The 27,735-nt window shown below is 36.3% G+C and overlaps 2 pseudogenes; both read right to left on the reverse strand.

Moving 5' to 3' along the window:
- Positions 1-9,360: 9,360 nt before the first annotated feature.
- LOC104860323 lies at positions 9,361-10,546 on the reverse strand (annotated as a pseudogene).
- A 2,677-nt stretch (positions 10,547-13,223) lies between these two features.
- Positions 13,224-16,776, reverse strand: LOC104860312 (annotated as a pseudogene).
- Positions 16,777-27,735: the final 10,959 nt, after the last annotated feature.

Raw genomic sequence — 27,735 nt, forward strand, 5'->3', positions numbered from 1 at the left:
AAAAAAAAAAAAAAAGAAAAGAAAAAGAAAAGAAAAAGAAAAAAAAATAACAAAAAAAAACAAAATATAGTGAATGCTGCTCCTGAGTTTCATTCATCTAATAAAAGGAGGCTCATAAAATATTATGGTGTGTCATCATACATCTCATTCTCTTCATCCACCTTATTCTCTGGATCTCCTACCATAAAATTCATGGCTTGTTCCCAAAGTAAAAATGAGCATGAAAGGTAAAAGTTTTGAGTTGATTCTGCGCAACCAGGCAGCCACGACAATAACTACAGATACTAAGAAAAAGGGACTCCGATAGCTGCTTCAGAAAGCTGCAAAAATGATGGTATAAGTGTGTTTGATGCAGATAAAGTATTTTCATGGAGATTAACAGCAATATGTATTTTACTATAATAATTTTAAAAAATTAAACATTTACCATATTTTTATTCTGATTCATATTTATAAGCTATCTTTTTCTTTGAATCCCTTAACATTTGCTTTATATATTTAGGTAATCTATTTTTGAGGGCACATACATTTACAGTTGTTAACATCCTCATGATAAATTGATCACTTTTTTATTATACAATGTACATTTACGGATTTTTACAGATTTTTTCATAAAATATAATTTGTCTTCTGTTTTACTTACCCTTGCTCTTTTTGCCTTCTACTTGTGTAGAATGTGTTTTTTAATCTCTTTATTTTCCAGTTTATATGTGTCTATAAAAGAGACATTTCTCACTTCTAGGCAGCATATAGTTCAGTCTTCTTTTGTCATCCATTCAGTCAATTTATATCTTTTGATTGGGAAAATTAACCCACTTTTATTCAAGGTAATTTTGATAGGTGCAAGTTTACTTCTGCCAATTTTGGGGGGGATATTTTGTAAATAATTTCTTTTCTTTATTCCTGTCTTATCATTTATTGTTTGATGGCTTTCTATGGTTTTGTGTTTTGTATATTTTTAATAATTGCTTTGTGCATCTCCTATAAATTCTTACATTGCTGTTAGTGTGAGGCTCATATCAAATATCTTCTAACAGCCTATTTGCAGCTGAGAATAGATTAACTTTGATTGAATACAAGAACACTACACTTTTATTACCCCCTGCATATTTTGTTCTGAACATTTTAATTTACATTGTATTTAAAATGTACCCTTTGATTACATATTTTAGCTCCAGTTGTTATTAATTCAACCATCAAACTACATGTACAGTGGTCCCCTAATGTTTTTAAGAGATCTCACTTTTCATGGTTATTGACCACAATCTTATTTTTCATATCTGAAATTCTATTTTCTCATTTGCTTATCCTGCTGTGAATGCTTTCTATGGAGTTTTTAGTCTCATGGATAGCTGCTTGAAACTTTATAGTGGATTCCATTTCTTTCCTATGTTGGGAATTCAAAGTTTCCATTTTTTTCCTGTGATGGACATTCATGGTTTCCATCACTTTCCTGCGCTCATCTGTTTTTTTTTTCTTTTATCTGTTTCTGTTCTACAGCCTCTAATCGTGTGTTTCATTCTTCTGTCCACCTCTGTGGTTATCTGGGAAATTATTTCTGTTTTGAATTTTTCTAGAGCCTCATTTATATTATTTATTTATCTCCTGCACTATGGGCTCAGTGTGCCCAGATGGTTGACTGTCAGACTTTTCCACCTCAGTTCCACCAGAGTTTACCTTTATTGGGGTAGAAGTCTGTGTTTGTGTCTTTTTTAAATGCCTTCTCATTTCTTCTTTTGTTATTCATATTGTTCTTGGTTTAATTTCTGGGTTAATTCTTCAATCTTCCAGATGTAGCTCGTCTTTAGGTTTTGAGCCTCTAATATCGCTGAGGCAATCTTATTTTCATGATACCAGGGAGGACAAGTACATCTTAGAAAATTACAACTTGTGGTAGATATTAATCTATCACCTTTAACCATGTGAATGAAATAAAAATCAAGGATGAGCCTAAAATATATTTATAGTGAATAAACTCCTCAATATAGCAACTTTACTCTTCCAGATGGGACTTAGAAAAGAAAAAGAAGATTAAAAAGGAAAAAAAGAAAGAAAAGAAAAAAATAGATTAAAATATTTTAAATGATTAAAGATAAGTAAAAAATATTACTTTGAAAATAAAAATTACAAATACAAATGGAGGGCCTCGTTGAGCGTATGCTTCTGTTGATATAATAGACAGTGTGGGCCAGAGTGTGCAGTTCTAAGCTAATTAGTTTCAGCAAGCCAGCAGCTGTCCCCTGAGGTTCAGGCTGATTTTTTGCTGTAAGGTCAAAGTTGAGATCTCTGTCCGCCTGCTAGGTTGAACTTTGCAAGTTTCTACTGTGGGTTCCAGCCGTCTTTCCCCTGAAGTTAGACCAGGTTCTGATATGAAGTGCTCGTCCCTCTGACTTACTAGCCCTGGTGATGTTGTGTTCCTTTATCACAGATTTTCTTCACTTTTTCAGTGGGCTTCAATTTTCATCAGGAGCCTCAGAAAAGCCTTCTTTCTCTTGTTTGCAGATGGGGAGCACTATCACTGCTGTACTGTCACTCACAGAGGCTGGGGCTCCTCTGTGGCAACAGGTCAAAGGAGCATGACTACTGGAGGGTCAAGAGTGGCAGGCAGGGACCTCTGTGAAACTGGGTCAAAGGGGCTTGCCTACTGAAGCATCAAGATTGGTGGTTGGGCTCCTCTGTGGTGCCAGACTGAAGGCCTCTTTCAATTTCATTGAATAGTTTAAACATAGTGGCAGTATTTCCTCTCTAAATGCCTTGTAGAATTGAGCAGTGAAGCCATCAGGACCTGGACTTTTCTTAGTTTGTAAGTTTTTAATTACATTTTCAGTTTCATTTATTGATATTTGCTCTCTTAGAATTTTTAGGTCATCTTCATTCAATTTTGGTAATTCATACATATCTAGGAATTTGTCCATTTCTTCTGTATTTTCCATATTATTGGTGTATAGGTTCCTGAAGCAGGTACTGACGATCCTCTGGATTTCTAATGGATCTGTTGTAATTTCACTCTTTTCATTCCTAATTGCATGGATTTGGGTCTTCGCTGTTTTTGATCAGATTGGCTAACGGTTTGTCAATTGTGTTTATACTTTCAAAGAACCAACTCTTGGCTTCATTTATTGTTTTGTATTGAGTCTCCATTTCATTAATTTCTGCCCTGATCTTTGTAATTTCCTCCCTTGTAAGAGCTTTGGGCTTGTCCTGCCTCTCCTTTTTCTAGAAGCTTGCAGTTCAGCATCAGGTTGTGTAATTGAGCTCACTCTGCTTTCCTAATATGAATATTCACTGCTATAAATTTCCCTCATAAAATTGCTTTTATTGTGTACCATAGATTCTGATATGTTGTATTGTTATTGTCATTTAATTGTAGAACTGTCTGATTTCTTCTTTAATTTCCTCTGTGACCCATTGGTTATTCAGAAGTGTGTTGTTTAATTCCTACGTGTTTATGAAATTCTTGCAGGTTTTTCTTTTTCTTTTTTCTTTTATTTTTATTTATTTATTTTTTGCTATTGATCTCCAATTTCATCACACTATGGTCTAATAATATACAAGGGAAAATTTCAATTCCTTTGCACTTACTTAAACATGTTCTATGAGGAAGTACATGTTCTATTTCAGAGAATGACCCACCTGACCCTGAGAAGAATGTATATTCTTATTTTGTGGGGTGGGACACTTAAACATTTGTTAGTTCATTTGTTCAAGAGTTTGAGGTCTAGTATTTCATTGTTTATTTTTGGTCTTCTTGATCTATTTGTGACAGTGGGGTATTGAGGTTCCCCCACTACTATTGTATTAATGTTCATATGATTTTTCATGTCCATTAGTATTTGTTTTATGTATTTGGGCATACTAGTTTTTGGCGCATATATATTGATGATTATCATGTTTTCCTCTTGGATTGTTCCCTTTTCAAGAATGTAGTATCTTTCTTTGTCTCTCAATCAGTGTTGTTTTGAAATCCACTTCTTTGTCTCTCAATCAGTGCTGATTTGAAATCCACTTGAGCTGCAAGGAGGATAGCTACTCCATGTTTTTTGGGAGTGGTTCCTGTGGCATGGAGAATTGTTTTCCATCCTTTAAATTTCAGTCTATGAGTTTCTATTTGAACTAAGTGTGTTTCTTTTGTGCAGTTTATTGTTGAATCTTTCTTGACCCATTCTGCCAATCTACTTCTTTTGATTGGAGAATTGCAGCCATTAACATTGATGATTATAACCAATATGTATTGAGTTTTCCTTGTGACTTTTTCTTTTTGTTGATTTCTCCCCCTTTGCATTTAATTTCTTATTGTGCCTGACAGATTCATTCTGCTGTGGTTCATGGGGTTGTGATCCTCTTTGTCATTTCCTAGGATATTATTTAAAACTTTTTTTTGAGTGCTGTTTAACATTCATGATGGTCCTAAGGTGCTAGCATGAAGTATCTTATTTCTTCATCATTTTTTAAAGATAGTTTGTTTGTTTGTTTGTTTGTTTGTTTTTTGGTACCAGGGATTGAACTTGAGACCTTGCTCTTGTTAGGCAGGCAGCTAAACCACTGAGCTAAATCCCCAGCTTGTAAGGTTGTTTTGCAGGGTAGATCAATCTGGATAGGAGGCTGTTTTCCTTTAGGGCTTGAAACATATCATTCCATACCTTTCTTGCTTTGTGGGTTTGTATTCAGAAGTCTGCTGTGATTCAAATGGGCTTTCCTTTACATATAATTTGTTTCTTTTCTCTAACTGATTGTATAAATTTGTTCTTCTGTTGGGTTTCTGGAATCTTAACTATTATATGCCTATGTGGAGATTTTTTTTAAATCACAGCTAGTTGGAGTCCTATACACTTCACTCATTTGTATGTCAAGTTCTTTTCCCCTATATGTAGTTTTCTGCCATTACTTGTGTGAACAGTTTTTTTATGCTGTTTGCACTCACTCCTGTTTTTTCATTAACTTAAATCAGTCTGTTATTCTTCTTTTAATTGTCTAGCAGCTGCTTGATTGATTTCTCATGGTCTCTATTTTTAAGAATTTTTTTCTTTTCCTGATCACTAATTGCAATCCAGTCTTCTATATCTGAAATTCTGTCCACACATTGGCTCATTCTGCTGCATAAACTTTCAATGGAGCTTTTAATCTCCTGAATGTCTATTTGCATCTGTTTTATGGATTCTATTTGTTTCCTAAATTGGGATTTTATCATGTTCTTCAGCTCCTCTATTTTTAATCTGTGTCCTCCCCCCTAGATTTATTAATCATGTGTTGTAATATGGACACAATCTCTGCTGCAGTTTGAGAAATTATTTCTGATTTCATTTTTTTCCAGGTTCTCTTTCATTGCCAGTTCAAGCAGCCCAAATGGTTGAATATCATACTATTCCATCTCATTTTCCTTTGGGATTTCCTTAGGTAATCTGGAAGTCTTGTTTTGAGACTTACTTCTGTTTCTCCTCATTTCAACAGATGCAGCCTGCTGTGCTTTAGTTGAGACATCTTGAGTGGTCTTCAATTCTCAGCAAGCTACCCAGTAGTTTTTATTCTGTCTCTCCCATATACACCAATCCCTGGGTTTAGAATGGTGGCCTTTTATAGCCCTGAACTGACCTGTTGTCTGGATGGTCTTCTGACTGGGGCCTGTGCACACTTGGGATGGTATCTAGACACCTCTGGCTGACATCCTAATGTAGCTATTATCTGGGAAGGCCTTTGGCTGGAGGCTGTGTACCCCAGTTCTTGTTGCCTATGTGGGATTCTGGTTAAGGTCTCCATGCACTTATCCATGGTACTGGGGCAAGCCTCTGGCTATTGCTTGTGTGTCTGTGTAGTTTTCTCCCAGGTGGGCCCTTGGCTGTGAACAATGGTATGGCAGCTATCTGGCTGAAGCTTGTGTGACTTTGCAGCTCTTTTCTAGGCAGGACTTTGGCTTGGGCAGGTGTGCCCATGCCTCTAGGGTCAGGGCAGGGCCCTGGCTGAGATCTGCCTGCCACCATGCCACTCAGGTCCACACAGCTGCTCCCTGGGATCTGCACACTCTACTGATGGTATGGTGGGATACTCCCCCTTTTCTTTTTTTAAGTGCTGAGGTTTAAACGCAGGGAGCTACACACCTCAGCCCATCCATTATTCTTTCAGGCTTTCTGACCCTTTTTTTTTCTTTCCTCTCTGGAATGCCTATTATAGATAGGATAAGTCTATTCATAGTGTTGTATAATTCCCATGTGCTTTCTTTTGTTTTTGTTTTTTTGTGTCAATTTCTTTTTCATTGTGATTCTCTAATTGGTCAATTTCAAATATTCTATCATCAAATTCATTGTGTCTTGTTGTTGTTGTTGTTGTTGTGTTGTTGTTCACCTTGAACTAGACAGCTGCTGAAGCTTTCTATTGGACTTTTCAGGTCAGATGTTTTGATCTGTAAATGATTGGTTATTACTGGTTGATATTTTTGTGAGTGATTAAAGTGTGAGACTCCTAAATACTGTTCTTACTGATATCCCCAAAACTTTCTTTTAATGTTTGGTGAAATACTGAAATATTTTAGAACACTATCTTGATTTATGCATTATGAATTGTTTTCTTCACACACAAGAGAACTTTAAAAAAAGATGTGAAGTTAAATCTAAGCCAAAACCATTCTGAAAATCAAACATGATGATAACAAAATTGGGGGATTAATTTAAATGTTGATATTTTGATGTAAATTTTATACCATGTATTTTTCAAGGTGTTTTTTCTGCATTTCCTGACAAATATTTGACTGCCTTGATAAATCAGTTCTTGTTTGGAACTGACATGAACATATTCTCAATTCAAATGAAATTAAGCATTTGTATTAATGATTATTGGAAGATGGAGATAAACTGCTTGACATTAAGTAGTTTGTCATTTTATCCAGCCTTAATTTTTATTGAAAGTTTAGTGAATACCGTATATTCAAGCTTCAGGGGAAGTCACAGCCAATGAATCAAGTGATAGATTTGAGTTAGAATCAGTTACTGTTTTTCTCTCCTTTTGTTATGGGATAAATAGTTCAGAGCACTTTCATTTTCCTCTTTTAAAAAGTATATCTTCTTGAGAATAAAAATACTTCTAATCTAACTGATTATTTATTTACCTCTATATTCAAATTTTCCCTCTATTTTGTATTTTTATTTACTGCAAAGAATTTTGGTTGTGGTGTAAGTATCCTAATGTACAAACAGAATTGGCTAAGAAGTCTTGTGATTATGGATTCAATTATGCTTTGGTAATGGATATAAAATTCATCATGATTACTTTCTAAATAAATCTTACACTAGTGTATCACAGGGTTCATAGTTATATGTAGTGGGATGATTTAACTCATACCCTGAAGATGTTCTACTCAACTAGACCAAAAATTGATTGGGGCTTAGAATTCTATCTCCTAGCAGTCCTAAAAAATGATTTGAAATCTAGACCACATGATTAGCTATACAGAGTGGCAAATATGTAGATTAAAATGGAAAACTGCAGCTAACTACACATTTGACTTAAAATTTTGGATTTTTATCTGATAATTTTTACATTTGAGATACCAATAGTACATAAACTGGCAAGTAGTTATAGATCCAGTGACACCTTATTTACATTATTATAAAACATATAAGAATTTCATAAATTTGGTATAAATATTTCTATAATTTGATGGAAAGTATATTTTTACATATAGCAGTAGTGGAAAAATGATATTTTACATAAAAATATCATCTTTCCCAAGCTCCTAAAAGTATTTTCTATAACTGTATTTTTTACTTTAGTATTGCCCTTTATTTGTACTCTTTCGCCTAATCTGTGGTCATAAATGAATACCTTTGTGTGATGAGAGCAATTTTTTCACTTGGAGAATAATGGAATGAAATAGGCCAGACAGATCAGAAAAAATGTGTTTGTGTGCAGTCATGTGGAGAGAGGTAATGAGAGGTATAGATAGAAGGGTGGGAATCCAATTTCATTAGAATAAACAAATTATAAGTATTCACCAGATGATTCTAGAAGTTGAAAACTTGCACAGATAAAGGAAAAATTATAATGTATAAAATTAGCAAAAACAATTTTCCATAAACATGTATTTTAGAATTAAGCTGAGGAAATGGATTTGAAGATAAACCAGGTCAAGTTTACAAGTGTTATAGTAATATTTCACAGACATCAAGGGCCCTAAGGGACCAGATCTGTATGGTATTTACTCAAATAGGACTCTCACGCTCCCTCATTTTGTTCAGACTATAATAATGGGTGTAGCCTGTAGTTAAAACCTACCACTGCTTACCTCTGACTTTTGAGGACTTTCTTCTGTTATGCTGTTATGCTGAAGAATAATACATGCTTGCAATAGACAGTTATAATGTCTTATCTAGTAGATAGATACACAGACATGTTACTAATCTTTCTTCATCTGGTCCTATCCATGTCATCTTTAATCCAAGCTGGTACTCCTTCTATAGTATAGCTCCATTTTCATTTTGGGTTTCTGCTAAGATGACTGATTAGATACATGTATCAAACTCACATTGCCTTTAACATTCACAGAGGGTCTGTAACTCATAAGTCTCACTACCAGGCCGCTCTGACTTAATTTTATAAGTGAAAAGACCCATCAATATGATTAGACCCATTTGGAGTACAAGTGGTACAAGCCCCCTGATGGGACAGTCATGTGTGTACCACTGGTGGTGGTTCAAGCCAGCAGGGAGATGTTAAAGAGTGGTTGTCCCAGTTACATATTGCTGTTCTCTCCAGAACATGCATTTCCAGTTTTTGTAAGGCTGATAAGCTAAGAATTCTTGATATCTTTGATTTCTCCCTCAACTTATCTCTTTTCTCTCATTTTTGCTGTAAGCAACAAGTCCAGGCTACACTTTCAAATATTTACATAGAAATTATATCAACTAAATATTTAAATTTGTTGCTTATAATATCTACTTCCCACAAGTTCTAGAATATTAATCAGCCCAGTTATTTTATAAAATAAAGATTACCTTTCATTCAGTATCAATAACATGTTCCTCCTTTGTGTCTGAGATCTCAAGAGATTTACCATTCACATCCATATTTCTACTAACAGTTTCTTCAAACAATCTAGGGGTTTCTTTTCTTTTTATAAACAAAGGGTAGTATTTAATCTTTATTTACAGGACACTGCAAAATATGAAATTCCACATAGAAATAAGAAACCCCTTCAGAGGAAAAGTTTCATAAAGTATGTACAGTTTGGAACTGTTCAAGTATACTTTCAGTGTACAAAGTGCTACAAAAACAATCCTCATTTACCAAGAGTTCTTAGTAGAGAAACAGAAGACAAATGCAAGATAAGCATAATATACAACAAAAATTTGATGCCTTCTTCAGCTGTACAATCTAGAAGTTAAAGGTACCAGAAGTCCCATCCTGAACTTGAGAGATATATCCTTCAGAGACAGTTTCTGGCACAAAATTTTGATCTTCTCCACTGAGAAATACTTCTTTGTATACTGAAAAATACTTCTCAATCAAGTTGAATTAGGCCTTGTACACAGCCTCCTTTTCATGGTTCTGTAGAGCTTCAATTTTCCTCAAGCCTCCACATACTTCAATCATTTTACTAAGCTTCTCAGTTTCACCTAGTTTCTCAGCAGCCTGGAAGATATTTGAAATGGCATTCAGAATAACCAGAATAATTTTTGTGTCTTTCCCAGCGGTTCATCAATGGTTCTATTATACCACAGTGAACAAGATATACAATTGGTTCAACTGTCCCACCACTTTTACAGTTGGTCACAGCCTGCACAACTTCCTTTTCTGTCTTAAAGTCTGCCTTAGAGAGTACACTGACAAGGAATGGGACTAATCCTTGATTCACAACTTGCTGGGTCTGGTCCAAATGGCCAACTCTGATGTTTGACATTGTTTAGGAGTGGGTGAGCAGGTTGGGAAAGATAGCAAATGCTCTTTCATCTGTCACAATCTGAGTCTGTTCATCTATTCCAGGGACAATATTCCCTATGGTTCTTAGTGTGGGAGTCATAAGTGACAACTCTTTTGATCCTAGAAGCTTCACCAGGTGGGGCACAATGCCCATTTATACAACCATTTCAATGCATTCATTTGGACCATCAGTAAGGTAAGAAATAGCCCACCAGGTATCTGCTAATACTTCCAGATCAGTGTGATATAGGAGACAAACCAAAGTTGGAAGAATTTGCTCAACAGCACCTAATGGGGGTGCAGGATTCTTGTTGTGGCAGAGGTTTGAAAGAGTCCAGGTAAGATTACATAAGTAATCACATGCTAAAAATGACATATCAGGAACTGCAAGAAGAGCCAAGAATACATCAGTTGCACCATATTTAATAGCCAAATCTTGGAAAACTGAACCATCACCTGAAATGTTTACTAGAACCCACACAGCTTGTTCACTGATGTGAGCATGGGGAGATGCCAAGAGAGAAATGAGTGTTTGGATATCACCATCATCCACCATAGCCTTGGTCTGCTCTGATGGTCCAGATGCAGTGTTAGTGAGTGCCCAAGCAGACTCAAACTGAATGGGCCTACAATCACTCATAGTCTAATGTTTTTTGTGCAATGCCATCCAGACATATCTTCACAGAAACGTATATATGACCAGTGATATTTGACCAAATTTGTGGACACAGTGGCCCAGCCAAATTGACATGTAAAACAAACCATCACATTCCCCTAAAACACATATATATTTACACAAATTCTCAGAATATATATTTATTTGGAAGAGGATCTTTACATGCATATAGTAATTAGCTACATTAAAATGAATTACAACATTTTTAATGGGAAAATGACAATTTTTATTATTACAAAAGCAAAATTTTTAAACTTCAGTCATTTGAATAATTGCAAGAACAGACTAAGGGATTTATTGTCACACAGATATCAAGGAAAGAATTACAACATTATTAGGGTGGATCTCAAATCTAATATGACTACTATCCTTTTAATAAGAGAAGACATTTGGTAAAGAAGGCTATGTGATGATTTGGCAGATTTGAAAAGACACAGCTAACGATCCAAAGAATGTCAAAGATTGGAAGTCATAACCAGGAACTAGACAGGGGAAAGGGAAGATCCCTCTTTAGATCCTTCAGATACAGCCTCTGCCAAAACATTGATTCCGGAATTATAGCTACAGAACTGTGAGATATGCATTTCTGGTACTTAAATCACCAAGTTTTTGGTAATTTGTTACAGGAGCCCTAGGAAACTAATGCACATACCAATCATTTGATGCATTCTTGGAATAGATAATATAAACTATATTGGCCCCAAAAACTACTAAAAGCAATCTAACAACAATTTTTGATTGTGACTTACCAATTGCTAATCATATTCACGGCACTGGTATCACCTTGTGTTTTCCTTGTATAATAAAAATATAATATAATTAACCTTATTATCAAAATTTGCCAAAAGTTAAAAACCCTGATGTCATATTCCCCCAGATACTGCCTTTGGAATTGAGAAAGCCCCAAGGTAAAATACCATCTTTCTCCAACCTAAGAACTATATGATGTGTTCTCCAGTGAAAGAAATTTGAGGTAGTAAGCATTTTACGAATCTCTATTTCATATTAGAAAAAGAATGGAAGAACTTTCCAAAACATACAGATCAAGAATGAAGTGAAAAGCAAAAATCTTAACCCTGATGCATAAGCATGCGATAGAATTACAGCAAATACTCCTTAAGTTTTGGGAAAAAATATCAAATGAACTTGGCCTTTGGACTTGTTTGACTGTTCATATGAATGTCTACTGGTGCGCATAATGATAATAATGATTAAAATATTTATCATCTGAGGAAATACTGTCATTATTACCCTCTGCCACCATAAACAACAAAGTAAATCCTATTAATACTAATAACTTCTCATGAATAAAATTTCAAAATTGAAATGGAATAACTTAGTTTGTTTAGTCCCTAAATAAAATCTATTGACTGAAAGAACAGTGAAACAAGTTTTTAAAAAAGTTTATCTATGTTACATTATTTGATGTCAATGATGACAGGTAATAAGGTTGAGTTCTCTCAGATGGTTTCATGTAAAAACTTTGGAAGTCCCATCATATAAAATTACAGAATGCCAGGAATTACAGTATGCCGGGCATGGTTGTGTATGCCCGTAATCCCAGCACTCAGGAGGCTGAGGCAGGAGGATCACTGTGAGTTTGATATCAGCCTGGGCTACATAGTGAGTTCCAGGTCAGTCTCAACTACATAGTGTGACCCTGACTCAAAAAAACAAACAAACAAACAAAAAACCCCCAAATGAACAAAAAATTACAATGAATTTCACCGTAGAAAGAGTAGCATTCTACTAAACTGCCATGTCTACATAATGGTCATAATAAGTGCCTAGACAATAGTTCAGAGAGATGTAATTCTACACCTTAGTTCAATAACAGCATTTTTATTTATAAAAATGCATCTACCCCAATTAGTTTTTTAAGAGCTTCAAGAAATTTTAGTTTGAAATTAATGGCAAGAGTCTAAGGCACTTCAAACTTTTAAATATATACAAGACCAAGATAAATGTGAAATTGTATAAAGGAATCCATAAATACATGAAGAAGTACACTGAGTTTTTCTGAACACAAATACAGAGCCAATTTCTCCAAGACAATTCAGCCTTTATCAACAGACACAGATAGGTCTGTGAAACTGTTAAAACTGTGGTAATGTGGCATGTAGTTCTACATGTCTTTAATTACTGTGGAAGATAAAAGTTTAAAATACTGTGTCAATTTCATATAGATACTTTTCATATAAAAAGTCATATAATACATCCACCTACATAAAACCAACTGGAAATATTTCCTTTAAGTTTTATACTGTTTGAGAGTTTGAACTTTTGTTTTTAACCAGAAACAACCAGCCTAGCTTGTGTTCCTGATAATCAAGTCATCTCAATTTCCTCACTTAAAGAGATTCCTCGTCATTGCAGGAGGAAGAGGGGAAGGGAGAGAAGTTGCCTGTCCAGGTCAGGTTACCTTTTCTACCACTGTCCATAATGGAGCAGAGACACAACCACAGAGAGAAGAGGATCCAGAGGAGGTGGCCATACCCAGGGTGGCATCGCCTGTTGGCACTGCTTCTGCCTCTGTGTGTTGGTGAGCACAGGCACAATATGTTTACACTTGGTATCTGTCACCACAACAGGAATGGTTAGCAGCTTAGTGGTGGCATGTTAGAGGGCTACTTTGCACAAATTAATCAAATGAACCTCGGTTGATTGGATCAGGAGACATCTCCCTTCCAAGCCTAGATGTGCCCGGTGGCTGGGCTTTGGCAAAGTTGATGTGGCATACAGAAGAACAGCCCTGTCCTTGTGTCCTGCTTCCAGGGCTGTGGAGAGAGCAGTGCTGCCATCATTGTTCTCCAGGTGGCCATTGCAGCCTGGCTGGGCTAGCAGCAACTTGACAATCTCCACGTTCCCACACTCACTGGCACATATCAGGGCAGTAGAACCCTCATCCGTCCTGGATGTTGATGTCAGCCCCGCAGGCCAGCAGGCCCTTCACCATGTCTATTTGCCCATGGCTTGTCGCTAGAATGAGGGCCATCTGCCCCCACTGGCTGGCTTTGGCATTCACATTCCCCCAGCAGAAAAGTTCTTCCACAACCTGCATGTACTTCCCTGCCTCCTCGACCATGAGGGCTGCCCACATGATGGGAATGTACCCTGCCTTGTTCTTGTGATCCACATTACACACATCTGTGTCCAGGACCAGCTTGATGATCTCAAAGTTGGAGTGGGATACGTGATAATGGAGGGCTGCATTGCTGTTACCATCGGCCATGTTGATGGAGTAGTGAAGCACTTCCGGGGAGACGTAGTCCCTCACCATGGCTGGTATGGCTGACTTCTGACTACATGCAGAACCACTTATGCTGGAGGGGTGTTCTGACAAAACCTCATGGCTTTGCTGGTCAAAGCTTTGGGATCATTAATATTAATTTCCAGTAAGTTGCACACCAACAACATCTTTTCACTTAATGCATACTTCTCTCTGATTTCGATCTTCTCAGGTTCACATTCTTGAAACTGCTTTTCATGGTCCACCCTGGCAGACTTGAAATCTTCAGTACTAACTACATGGTGCCCTTCCAACATTCCCCAAGTGTCTTCTTTCTCCTCTTCCTCCTCCTCTTGTTCAGGAGGATACTCTATGACATCTCATTCATCATCTGACTCAGAAGATGAGTTTTCATCTGACCTGGAATCATCTCTTGAAGTTGTTTCATACACTACATTAATGCCCACAAACTGAAGATTCTTTTTTGCACCATTTGAATCTTTATTCCCATCTTGCTTCTTCATGATATACTTCAGTGTACTTTCATTATTTGTACAGATATAGAGCTCATAAGCCACCTGATCTTCTGTCAGATTCATTGGGGCCAGTGTTCTTTCCTGAGAGAAGGTCTCCTGGCTGCTTGGGTGTTCCTTCTGCAGTGCCCACCAGGACACCTGAGTGCTCAGTAGGCCTCCACACTTACAGGTATATTCCAAATTACTTTCTGCAATTCTACCCAGACTGATTTTCTGGAAGTCGCCATTCTTGTGCTCCTCAGTACTCACAGTCTTCAAGACAGAATTGATGGAGGTCAGGGTACTAATGAGCTGTGAGTTGCGGGAGCCAATCTATGAATGAGACTCCCCAAAAGCTTCTGCTAGTTCACTGTAGTACTCAGCCAGTGGCATTTGCTGCTCTGCTAGCATTCTCTGGACGCGTTCAATATAGTGATCAGAGTTGGTCACCTTTCCTGAGGGACCCAGGGACTGGGGGGCCTCCAGGAGTTCCCCTACAGACTTATCCCCAAGACTCATGCTCCTTCTGCTGCCTGTCAGCCCCATGGTCAACTGTGGGGGCCACAAGCTATGGGCCTTATTTTGAGACCAATCAGAGTTGTCGTGAATATTTCTCTGTGCCACATCCAACTCTTTGATGTTCACCACAGATGGCCTATCAAACCCAGAATTGCCAAAAAGTAGGGTCCCAACAGTAAAGACCACATCTTAGTAGAGGAGTTGTAGTCCTTGACTCGGCCTTATCCTATGGCCATGGTCCACATCTCCACTGTCTATGTTCTGGTCTACCTGTCCAAAGTGCTTATGGAAGTGTTGGTGCAGCAATCCACCAGGATGGTCAGCTTAGTGTTAGTGGACTGGCTTGCCTTTTCCAAAACTGTATGGATGAGCTGGTTTGTGGTTGCAGGTGATGCCTCTTGGCTGCTTCCACTTGGGCAAGAGCCTCTGTTCATGCTGCAAGAGGCATACTCTTTGGGAGAGCAGATAGTCACATCAACAGAACAGTCTCCACAGCCCATAGACCACACATCTTTTAAATTCAAGTTTGTCTAGAGTGTCAGGTCACTCACAAACACTGATGTGTTGCTGCCTGTTTCACAGATGCTGACTTTCACACCCACATATTCATCACAGGTCTCTATATACCTCCCTTTACATTGGAAATGGGTTTCTACCCTCTCCTTAACAATCCAATGATTTGCGCGAAGCTCGGGCCCCATCTTAATTCTTGCATTCTGGCTGGCAAGAGATGCCTACACTACTTGTCTGCACAGAGGTCCCAACACAAGTGTCCACCAGGTACAGACGACTGCCAACTATTTGTCCTCTTGTTCGCACCACTGCCTCCAACAACTTGTTGAAGACAAGTGGCTGGGCTGTCATGGTCTTGTCAACTTTCTTCCTTGATTCATCAGCCCACAGCTCTTGCTTTAGTTTGGTTACCTCCTGGTGGTGGGTGATTTCTTTAAACTGTACTTCCAGGCAGTAGCCCTTTTCCTTTAAGGCTTCTATGGTCTGCTGTTGCAGCTCGATTTATTTGTCAGCTTCTGTCATCACTCCCCTCATGGTGTCTGTCACACAAATGCCAGAATCCCTCATCTCAGTGACTGTACCTACAGTTGTGCCCTTGCAGGCCCTAAAACCCCAGCAGTACACAACATGTCACTCATGTTCTCTTCACCACCTACAGCCACAGACCAGCACTCCTGAGATGGACACTGTCCGTTCTCCCTGAGTGCCAAGGAGGGCTCACAGCTGCTGTCCTGAATCTTCTGTTCCAGGGCCCACATGTCAGTGGTGAGCTGAAGGAACACTCTGATCCTCTGTGTGCTGTGTTCCTCACTCTCCATCAATTCCTGCTCATAGTCAATGTATAACTCACTATTACTTCTCCACCCCCAAGAGAGCTGCTCCAGGTGAGAGGCCTTCTCTACACTGTAAGAACACTTCCTCACACCACAGATGTCATTCTGTGATGTAGCCCTCTGCATCTTCAGCTGTGAGCACAGCTGCTGCTTCTCCTCTTTCAAGACAGAGACCTTCACCTCGAACATGGGGATGGTTCTCACCTGCTCCTCAAACTCTTTTAGGCATTTTTATGGCAATGGCCATCTGCTATTGGATGTGTTGCAGGTTTGTGGGGGTCATGTTGGTCACTGGGGTGGAGATCCCTAAGCTCAGAGGGCTGTGGCAGATGGAGCTACCCCCTGGAATAAGTGGTCACAGCCAGCAGGGCATAGCCTCCATAATCCCTATTGCCTTGGTATCCATTCTGCAGCAGGTGAATGGCAGCACTGTAGTTTCCAGAACCCATGAAGGAAGAAAAAGAGCTTGTGGAGCCCATTCCACCAAAATTGGCCAGTGTGGGCCTTCTGAATTCACCTGTACATTTGCATGGTGACTCTTTCCTGTTCAAGTCTTCTCTGGGTCTCCATCAGTGTCTTGGTGACATGAAGGTTGTGCTTTGGGAATTGTGGGGAGGGAGGGGACAGGTGTCGATTTTCAGGAATAGGAAGAGTGGATGAGGTCTCCAGAGCGGGAGGTAGCCTTGAGATTGGGGGTCGATGTAACTTGGCTTCTGGCTAGGAGGAAGCGGGAGCACTGTTTGTTGTCATTACTGTTGGAGGATGATAACGATTCAGTAGAAGTCCACACACCTGTGGACCTGGGGTGACCCTGGTTTCTGGGCATCATGTAGCTGGCTTCCTCCTCTTTAGAATGTTCAGTTTCTTAATGGTATTTCCCTTCTGGATGTCATGCACCTATTTGAGGAAATCCAAGTCTAGTTAATAATCATAGGTGTTTCCACAAAATAAAGGTCTTTCTGTCTCTTATCATGTTCTCTATTCAGAACATCATCTGCTTTTCCTCAAAACTTTTATATTCTGCATGGCCATAAAACCAGCACCACTTGGGTGATACCAAACTCTGCTGCCAGCTTGAGAAGTAGCTTGGCCATCCTGCATCATGGCTGCAGAGGTCTCTGCATGCCTGGATCTGTACTCGAATTATGACGGATGGGTACTTGGCTGTTTTCCATTCTGAAGTCTGTAATACTATCATATTTCATTTTACTAAATTGCTAAGCCTAGCCTCACATTACACAGAATATTCTAGTTATTGTACTTCCTTTAAGCATTATCCATTTAAATTATATTGAACTTGCCAAGAATAATATCAGTGTTGAAAATGCCATTTTCCTTTTTTCTTTTTCCAGACAGCTTCTTATGCACCAATTAATTTTTGTAGCCTGTAGGTATGCTTGAAACATTGCTTCCAAGTTTCTGAATGCATACAGTTGGTATTCATTCTGCCCTTAGCAAAGAAAGATTGGTAGTATCAGCCATTTGTTTAAAAAAGCATCAATGCAGGTAAATTTCTATATTAGCCAGATGATGTTGTGAATACCCTTATGTAAGGAAAAATATCTTAGAAGAAATGCAACTGATCTAAAATTCTTGATGATAAATAAATATTAAAGAACAATATGGCCTCCATTCTTAGAGAGTCCACTCACACATTGCAAGTATTAGTAAGATCTTAGCTCTTTAGATAATGAGAAATCATTGCATTCAGTAGTGATGTTTTCATCTTTAGTATTTAAATGAATATTAAAATATTTCAAAGGTGAGTTTTCTAATACTTTTGTTTCATGAATTATAACAAACAACCTAGACTTCTGTGTGATATCTATTAAAAACAGAGAATAAAAAAATTTCAATTTTTTAACGACATTTTGAATAGTTTCCCAGAACTGTTAAGAGCAACAATTAACAGTTCATTTGCAAGCAGTGTTCCCAGATTTCTAAATACTACTACAATCTTATGGTCCATCCTCTCAGGGTATATCACTTAACTATTTTTCCTGCAATACTTCCTATACCTGCCACATATGATTTTTCAAATAAGAAATGTGCTAAAATTATAAGTCTTACTTATCTGATCAGACAACAGCTTCCAAAAAATTTGATCAAGGCTTCAGTTTCATGAGAGGTCCTAATTACCTGTAAAGATCTAGAATGTATGTTTGCTACTAAAATTAATTAACTACATAATAGAGATTGACTGTTCATTCCTATCAAAAAAGATTTGTTTTAAATCATTCTCAATGAGATATTTGATTAAACAATAATGCTGTAATTCCAGAAACATAAATGGAAAATAAATAAAAACAAAAAATTAGAAAATTCTAAGGAAAGATGATGGGTGAGAGACCAACATTAGCAGGAAAAGGAAACTGACACAGATTGACTGGGAAGCCCTGACTATGAAAGGATTGTGGCATCTGCTGACCTTCATCACTGATGTAACAAATGTATACCAGGTATTTGAGTGCACAATGAGAGGATCATAAATATTTGGAGACTTGCCTTGATTACTTTTTACTATATTTTAATAGTTATTCCATGGAAGGTAGAGTTGCAATTTAAACTAGGATGTTAATTAGGTAATGATAATTGGTCCTACAACTGTTGAACTTTTATATTTGTTGCTATTATTTTAAAAAACCTGAGAACAAGCTTAAATTGGGGGGCTTCAAAAGGAATAAGAATGTGTTTCACCTACATAATATTTTGAACTCAGTGTAACTGCCTCATCACTTTCCAAAGTTATGATGTTTCAAATAAATTTGGAGAAGCGCATCGCATTGAAATCAGGAGCAGTATAACATCAAACTCCATAGTAGCATAAAATGACAGTTCTGTATTGTAAATGTAGTGTCACTTAGTGATGAAAATACATTCTGAGAAATGCACTGTTACATAATTTTATTGCTTGAACATCAAGTGTACCTGTAGAAACTAAGATAACTATGTCACTGAGCAACACAATCTTATGGGACCAACAATCTATATGTGATCCATTATCAACTAAAGAGCATGACTGTACATATTTTCCTGGAAGGAGTTAGAAATATTCTAGAACATAATACAGTTATCTCCAAAATGTGGCTCAAATGTTACCTTCTCTGTAAATAAAGTCTTTGTTGTGGACTTCCTCCAATATTGGTGAATAAAAACGATATATTTGTACCTTATTCATACAACTTTATGTAGACTTAGTACACTATAATCTGATTGCTCTTTCATTTTTCCTTTCCAATTAGGCTCTGTCTTCCTGAATTTTAAATCCTAATTTTCAGCACAGTTTCTGTTCCATAGTAGAAACTCAATACATATTTATATGGTTGTTCTATGTTCACATTTTTGGAAAACCACCAAACTGTTTTCCACAGAAACTGCAAGAATTGGTATTTCTGCCAGAAATCCTTAAGAATTCCAGTTTCTCTACATCTTTGTCAGAAATTTTTACTCCTTTTTAAAAAATAACCTATCCTAACGGTTATAATGTGGTTTCTTATCACGATTTTATTTGTACTTTCTTAATGATAAGTGATTATTTCTTTGGACAAACGTCAATTGAAGAACTTTGTCCATAATTTGAATTGGTTGTTTTTCGTTTTTGAGGTTCAGGAATTCTCAGTATACTTTGAATGAGTTGTTCATCAAATAAATGAGTCACCATTTTTCCCATTCTGTAGGATATCTGTTACTGTGTTCATTATTTATTTGGTAGGAAAATATGTTAACTGTGATGAAATAAAAATTTTTTTGTTTCTTGTGTTTTAGTGTCACATCCAAGAAATCATTGTAAAATCTAATGTCATGAAACTTTCCCCTATTGTTTTAAATACTTTTAGTATCATGCAACCACTGCAAAAATATATTTTGATAACAGTGTGTGCATCTGTGTGTGTGTGTGTGTGTGTGTGTGTGTGTGTGTGTGTGTGTGTTGTGGTCAAAGGGGTGATACATAGCAACTCATAAAGGCTTGGCAAATAATTTATTAGAAACTTGCTTAAATTAAAAACTGAAATTTTTATCAATTAAACAATAATCACATCCTCATTGCTCCCCAGCTATTGCCACCTGACTTTCTGCTATTGGAATCATTCCAGAGTATATATAAATTTTAGGAAAATTTATTTCATTTTGACAGAAGTGGGATTTTGATAGGGATATTATTGTATGAGTGTATTGCTTTGGGTGGTGCAGTCACCTTAGTATTATTGAGACATAATATAAGAAGAAAGGATATGTCCTTTTTAGTTATGTTTTGCATTTCTTAAAGCATTGCTTTGTGTTCAGTGCACAAATATTTTCATTCTTTGGTAATTTATTTTACAATATTGTACTTTTTGATATTGCTGTAAGTAGGAAGAAATACAACTAATATTTGTGTTTTGTTTGATATCTTTCAACTTTTATGAATACATTTATTAGCTTTAACACATTTTTTGAATTCATAGCAATCTCTACAAACTATCATATAGTTAAAACTAAAAATTACATTTTATGACTTCCATGTGTTGTACCATCCTTCCATTCCTGGGATTTAGTTGGCATGGTCATGATGTATGATTTTTTTTCTTTAAATTTATTGATATTTTTTAGGGATACAAAATAGTTACATTCATCACTGGGATCTTGAACCTTTACATGATACATCTTGTTTTGTTTTGTTTTGTTTTTTTCCCCATACGCTTACACTCCCTTCACCCCCTCCACCCTTCCCTATTTACAAAGACTTTGCTTCCATTTTTTTCTTTTCTCATATTCCCTTCTTTTCTTTCCCTGCCCTTCCCACTTCCCCTACTCTTTTAGACCTTTTCTTACTATTTCAAATTATGATTTATACAATTTGAACCTTATTTACACTTTTAGTTTTTCACATCAGAGAAACTACTTGGTATTTACACGTGTGTTCTGTTTATTTCACTTAAGAGTATAGCATCAATATACATCCATTTATCTATGAATGGCTCTAGTTTCTCATTCTTTAAGGCTGAATAGTACTCCATTTTATAGAAAAAGCACATCTTCTTTATCCAGCCTCCAGTTGATAGGTAATTGGGTTTTTTCCAAGTTTTAGCTATTATAAAATGTGCTGCTATAAATATGGATGCACACATGACCCTGTGGTATGATTCTTTTAAATCTTTTGGAAAGATACCCAACAGAGGGATAGTTGGATCAAATGGGACCTATAATCCTGGTTTTCTGAATTATGTCCATATTGATTTCTACAGTGATTGCACCAGTCTGTGCTCTCACCAACAATGAAGGATTCCTTTCTCCCCACAAACCCACCAGCATTTGTTATTTGTTAATTTCTTGATAGCAGCCATTCTTTCTGGAGAGAGGTGGAATCTCAGTGTTGTTTTCATCTGAATCTCTTGCATGACCAGTGATGTTGGACATGTGTTTCACCTACAAAATACATGTTGGAGCTTTTTTGTTTGTCTGAGAAATGTCTGTTCATTTCAGATGTCTATTTTTGGATCAGTTCTTTATATTTGGGGTGGTCAGTTTTTTTGTGTTCTCCATATATTCTAGATAGTAGACCTTTTTCTGAGGAACAGCTGGTAAAAAATTTTTCCCACATTGTAGGTTGTCTCTTAGTCCTCTTGGTGATTTCTCTTGCAGTGCGGAAGCTTTTTAATAGGATGAGATCCCAGTTGTTGATTCTTTGTGCTACTTCCTGTAATACTGTGGATGTTCATAAAGTCTTTTCCTATGCCAGTGTCTTCAAGAGTTCTACCTAACTTATTTGCCCAAAAGTTTAGTGTTTTTGTTTTAATATTTAGATCTGTAATCCACTTGGATTTTAGTTTGGTACATTGTGAAAGATAGGGGTCTACCTTTAATCATTGGCAAGTTGAAATCCAGTTTTCCCAGCAGAATTTATTGAAGAGGTTATCTTTCCTCCAGTGAGGAAGGCTGGTTCCTCTGTCCTAAATGAGGTAGCTGAGTTTGTCTGGAGTTGTTTCTGTATATTCTAACCTTTCCCCTAATCCTTGGATCTGTTTCATTGCCAATCCCATGCTGTTTTTATAACAGTGCCTTTGTAGTATTGTTTTATGTTGGAAATTGTGATACCCCCTGCCATGTCTCTGTTGCCTAGAATGGCTTTTGCTATTCTAGGTCTCTTCTGATTCCAAATGAATTTTTGGATTATTTTCTCTAGTTCTCTGAAATGCACTGTTGGGATTTCTATCGGGATTGCTTTGAATCTGTACAGCAGTTTTGAAAGTATGGCCATTTTCACTATATTGGTTCTTCCTACACAGGAACAGGGGATATCTTTTTATTTTTGTTTACCCTCTTCAATCTCTTCTTTCAGGGTGCAGTAATTCTCAATGTTGAGGTCTTTTGCTATCTTTATTAGATTGATTCCTAGATATTTCATTTTTATTTGGATGCTATTGTGAAAGGAATTGTCCCCTAATTTCTCTCTCAGTGAATCTGTTATTTGTGTACAAGAAGGCTACTGATTATTGACTGTTTACTTTATATCCAACTACTTCACTAAATCTATTAAGTCTAGAAGTCTTCTGGCAGAGTTTTTTGACTTTTCTTTGTAGAGTATCATATGGTCAGCAAATAGTGACAATTTAACTTCTTCCCTTCCTATCTGTATTCATTTTCTTTCTGTCTCTTTTCTAATTGTTGTGGCTAATGTTTCCAGAACTATACTGAACAGGAGTGTTGATGCGGATATCCTTGTCTTGTTCCTGATTTTAACATGAAGATTTTCAGATTTGACCATTTAGTATGATGTTGAATGATGGTTTTTCAAAGATAGCCTTTATCAAGTTGAGATAAAGACCATCTATTCCAATTTTCTGCAGGGTTTTTACATGATGTATGAACTTTTTGATAATTCATAATATTCTTTTTGCCCATGTCTTGTTGAGGAAACTTTGCTCTACATTTCTCTTTTTTTTTATTCAATCCCTGTCTTGTTTGGGAATCAAAGTAGTGCTATCTCCCAGGAATGTCTTTCAGAGAACTCCTTCCCTTTGAAATTCATTAAAGAGCTTGTGGAGTATTACTGATAGATCTTCACTGAAATATTTGTAGAATTCAGCAGACAATCCATTCTTATGCTTTTCTTAGTTGTTAGGTTGTTTCTATTACTGTTTCATTGATTTTTGCTTTGATCTTAATTTTGTTCCTTATACCATTATTGGGTTTGGATTTTTTTGTAGGACCTTCAGATGCATTGCCCTGTTTTTGTAATATGGGCATCCACAGCTCTTAAATTTCCTCTTAAAATAGTTTTATTTGTTTCTTAAATTCTGGTGTGTTGTACTGGTACAATAGATTTCCAGAAACTCTTTTATTTCTTCCTTGATTTCTTCTGTAATCCATTAATTATTTAAATTTGTGCTGATTATTTTCCATAACTTTCATATTTTCTTTGTCACTTTCCTCCTTTCATTGCACTATAATCGGATACTATGCATGCTATAATTTGAGTGATTTAATATGTACTTAAGCTTGTTTTATTGGATAGTATGTGGTCTCTATAGAAGAAAGTTTCATGTGCTACTAAGTTGGATGTATATTCTGTTGATGCATGGAGCAATATAGATACCTATTCAGTCCATTTGTTTTAAGGTTTCATTAAACTCTGATATTTCTTTGTTAAATTTTGTCTAGTTATTCCATTTGTGATATTAGTGTTTTGGGAGACACACAATAATTTCCTTAATATTTATCTGACTAGTTTATAAACCTGGGGGTGCCATTATTTAATGCCCATATGTTAATATTTGTTATTTCTGTTGCATAGTGCACTTAACCAACATGTAGTGATTTTTTTTTTTTTTTTGCTACTTCTGATCAGTTTGGGCTTAAAGTCCAATTTGGCTGAATATAGGATAGCTACATCTGCTTTTACTTGGATTTCTATTCCACAAAATTGTTTTTCTGTCATTTGACTTTTAGTCGATGATTTTTTTTTTTTGTGGTTAAAAGTGTTTTTTGTTTACAGCATACCATTGGATTTTGTTTCTTGTTGCATTCTGCCAACCTGTGTATTTTGGTTAGAGAATTGAGGTCACTTCCATCGAAAGTTATTACTGATAGGTATTGACTTATTTCTGTTGTGGTATTATTTAACTGTTTCTGATTCCCTATCATTCCCTTCTACCTTCTATTAGACTTTGCCTTAGTTATTGTTTTTGTTGCTGAGAAAAAATATCCAGACATTCAAAGTTTGAGAAGGAAAGATTTATTTCAGCTCACAATTGGTAGAAGTTTCACTCCACAGTTGGCTGGCCCCAAGACAGGGTGGTATTGCAGAGGTTCATTGCAGAGGAGAAATACACCAAGGCAACCAGGCAGGAAGTTGGGAAGCAGCAAGTAGCTACAGAAAACCTGCCTTTTCCCTGTTATCCCATCCACATTGTAAGCCTACTGATTAATGCCAAGCATATCCAAGGTGGGGCTTCCATTTCCACTCTTTTAAGCCCAAAATAATGCAATGCTAATGAATGCACCTTCAAAAGTCCCTACCAATCAGTACATGATACTTTTGGGAAAATCTAGATACCAGACATAAAAGACATTTAGTCATTGTTAACTTTATTATCTCTTTCTAGGTTATCCTTGAAAATTTTTGGAGTGCTGGTTTGGTAGTCATGAATTTCTTTAGGCTCCCATTATCAGTATAATATCTTATTTCTCCAAAAAATTTGAGATAGTTTTGAAGAATATAATTAATTTTTCTGAAATGGAAATTGTTTGCTTTGAGTCTTTTAAAGACTTCACTCAAGCTCTCCCACCCTTCAAGATCTGTGTTGCAAAGTTTGCAATGTCTCAGGGGTTTACCTTTATAAATGATCCATTGCTTTTCTAAAAGTACTTTTAAGATTCTTTACTTGTGTTGGAATACTGGGATTTGGAATATGATGTGCTGTGAAGAGGTTCCTCTCTGATCATTGGTATTTGGGGGTTTCATATGCCTCACTTATGTATATGTAAAATTGTATTCACTTATTTGAAACTTTTTCTGTTATCATTTGAATAAACAGTTTTATGACATTTGTTTTGTATCCTGATTTTTCATAACTTTGATTTAATCTTAGATTAGTCTTTGCATTATCTAGGAAATGTTGGATCCATATTCTTTGTTCTCTTAAATTTTTAAGATATCTTGCTTTCACTGGTCACAAACAAAAGCCATATATTGTAGTTCTTATACCATATTCTCAGATTGACAAAATTTTGGGCACATATATTTGACAGAATTTTTATTCTCCTAAATTTCCATTTGGATACTTTTGTACACTCTAATTCTTTCCTTTACTGTCATTTATGTTTTTCATCATTTTGTATAGCTCTGCTGGTTTTTTTATTAGTATTTTTCTGTAGACTCATTGATAGTTTTGTATTTTGCTCAATATATGATTGCCTATATAGCCAAGTGCCTTACTGATATGTTTTAGTATCTCTCTTGATATAATTTTGAATAACTTGGGTATGTGGCTCTTGGTTTCCTTTTCTTCAATGCCTCATAAATCAGTTTTGAAGGATTTGGGGATTTGAGGGAGCATTTTTTTGCTTGTCTTATCACATTCCTATTTTTGTTTCTTTATTTATATTGTAAGTTTGCAAGCTGATTGTAGTGAAAAGGGTTGTTGCTTGTATGGAGAGATCTTTAGTTAATGAGTACTTTTCAATGGTAATCTGGATGTGGCTAAATATTGGAATTTGCCTGTGTCCTAAGGGTGCAACATGCTCTGTTAATTAGGATAGGAGGCTGCATCCTATTTGGCCCAGTACCCAGTTCTTCAGGAGTGGACCACAGCATTGTTAATGATGCCAAGGTAAGACACATATTTGTATCCCCCCAAAAATAAATAGTAACAGCTATGTTACCATGACTGTCATAATAAAATCAGCATCAATTTTAGTATCAAGTACTAACTGAAATTTAGCAACCCCAAGGATCAATAATGTACCACTTTAACCATAGAAAATAAATCTGTAATTATTATATGAACAAGAGAAACTAAATATTCACATACTATTGATTTACAGTAAATATCTACTAAATCTACTAAACAAAATAACTTTGCCTCTAATAAAAATAGAACAGTAACCAATAGCAATAAAAAGTTAAATAGCTATCTAGAGGTTCACAAGGTTTCATAATACTAGTAAACATAGAGGGCATGAGAAACCTGAGATTGAAAAAAATAACATTTAAGAAATTAATCAGTTAGATATGAGAAAGAAGAGAGATAATGAAACCGGGAGTCTGATTGAGGTGTAAAAGGAAAGTAGTAGTGTTAGAGCACTGTCACAGGAAAGAGTAAACTAGAAAAATAAGAAAAGGATTAGCTGAGAGCAAAAGATAAAAATGAAAGATAAGAAGGAATAGAAAAAAAATTGAAAGGGGGAAAGAATAAAGAAGAGACTAAAAAAGGAAAAAAGGAGAGCAAAAATCTAAACTCATAAAAATAAAGAGATTATAACAGTAACAAAAAAAACTAAAAAGACAAAAGATTATCAAAGAAAATTTTCCCATGCTTTTGAATGAATGATTTCTTTCCAAGATCTGCAGTCTTGGGATACAGTTAGTCATGATTTTATCCTCCTAGCTTTAGGGCCGGTGGGTTTTTGAGTTGTCCTCCTGGCACCAAAGGCTCCTGTCTGTGCATCTCAGACTGATTCTCATTCAAACCTGAGCATGTTCTTGCTCCTATTGGTAGAAGGAAAACACAGTCAGCACTCTGGTATCTGCAGGATGTAAGATGAATTGTGGGTGTTCAAGGGGGCTGTTAGAATTGATGTCCATAGTCATGGAATCAAGTTGCTTCCTTCTCACCCTGAGAGTTGTCCTCATCTAGGATCAAGTTAGTTGGATATTCCTTGATTTTTCTGCCCTGTGTCAAGGTGAACAAAATGTATACTGATTTGGAGGTGATGGGTAGTCTTGCCCTTGCACTGGGTGAGGAGAAGGTGCCAGTATCCAGCACAGGCTTTCTTGCTCCCTTGAGGAGGATGCCACGTGACCAGCATGGGCTTGTTTACTTATGTTAGAAGAGGATCAACTAATCTCACAATTATTTTCTCGACTATACTTTGTGGCTAAAATTTCCAATATTATATTTGATAAAAATGACAAAAGGAGATATATTTGTCCTATTCTTGATCTGAGTCATAGTTGCCTAGCTTTCAATAAAATGATAATGTTAGCTGTATGATGTATGCACAGAATATGACCTTTATTAAGGTGAAATAGTGTCTTCATAACATATGAAATGTCAATTTTAAAAAATGTTCTTCATGGTCTATTAGATTGTCATGGGCTACTCCTTTCATTCCTTTAGAATAGTACATTACAATTATTGACTTTCAAATGTAAAAACTTCCTTTCATTGCAGAAACAAATCCTTTTTTGTCATAGTGTATGATTTCTTTAATAGGTTGTTAAGTTTAATTGGGTGGTATCTTGTTGAAGATTTTGATATTAGTTATTAAATGTTATGAAAAATTCACCAGTGATACCGTCTTGCCCAAAATTTTCTTTAAGGGCTTATAACTAATTGAGTC

Source organism: Fukomys damarensis, unplaced genomic scaffold (genome assembly GCF_012274545.1).
Source record: "Fukomys damarensis isolate Sample0158 unplaced genomic scaffold, DMR_v1.0_HiC HiC_scaffold_39, whole genome shotgun sequence".
In the NCBI taxonomy this organism is placed as follows: Eukaryota; Metazoa; Chordata; class Mammalia; order Rodentia; family Bathyergidae; genus Fukomys; species Fukomys damarensis.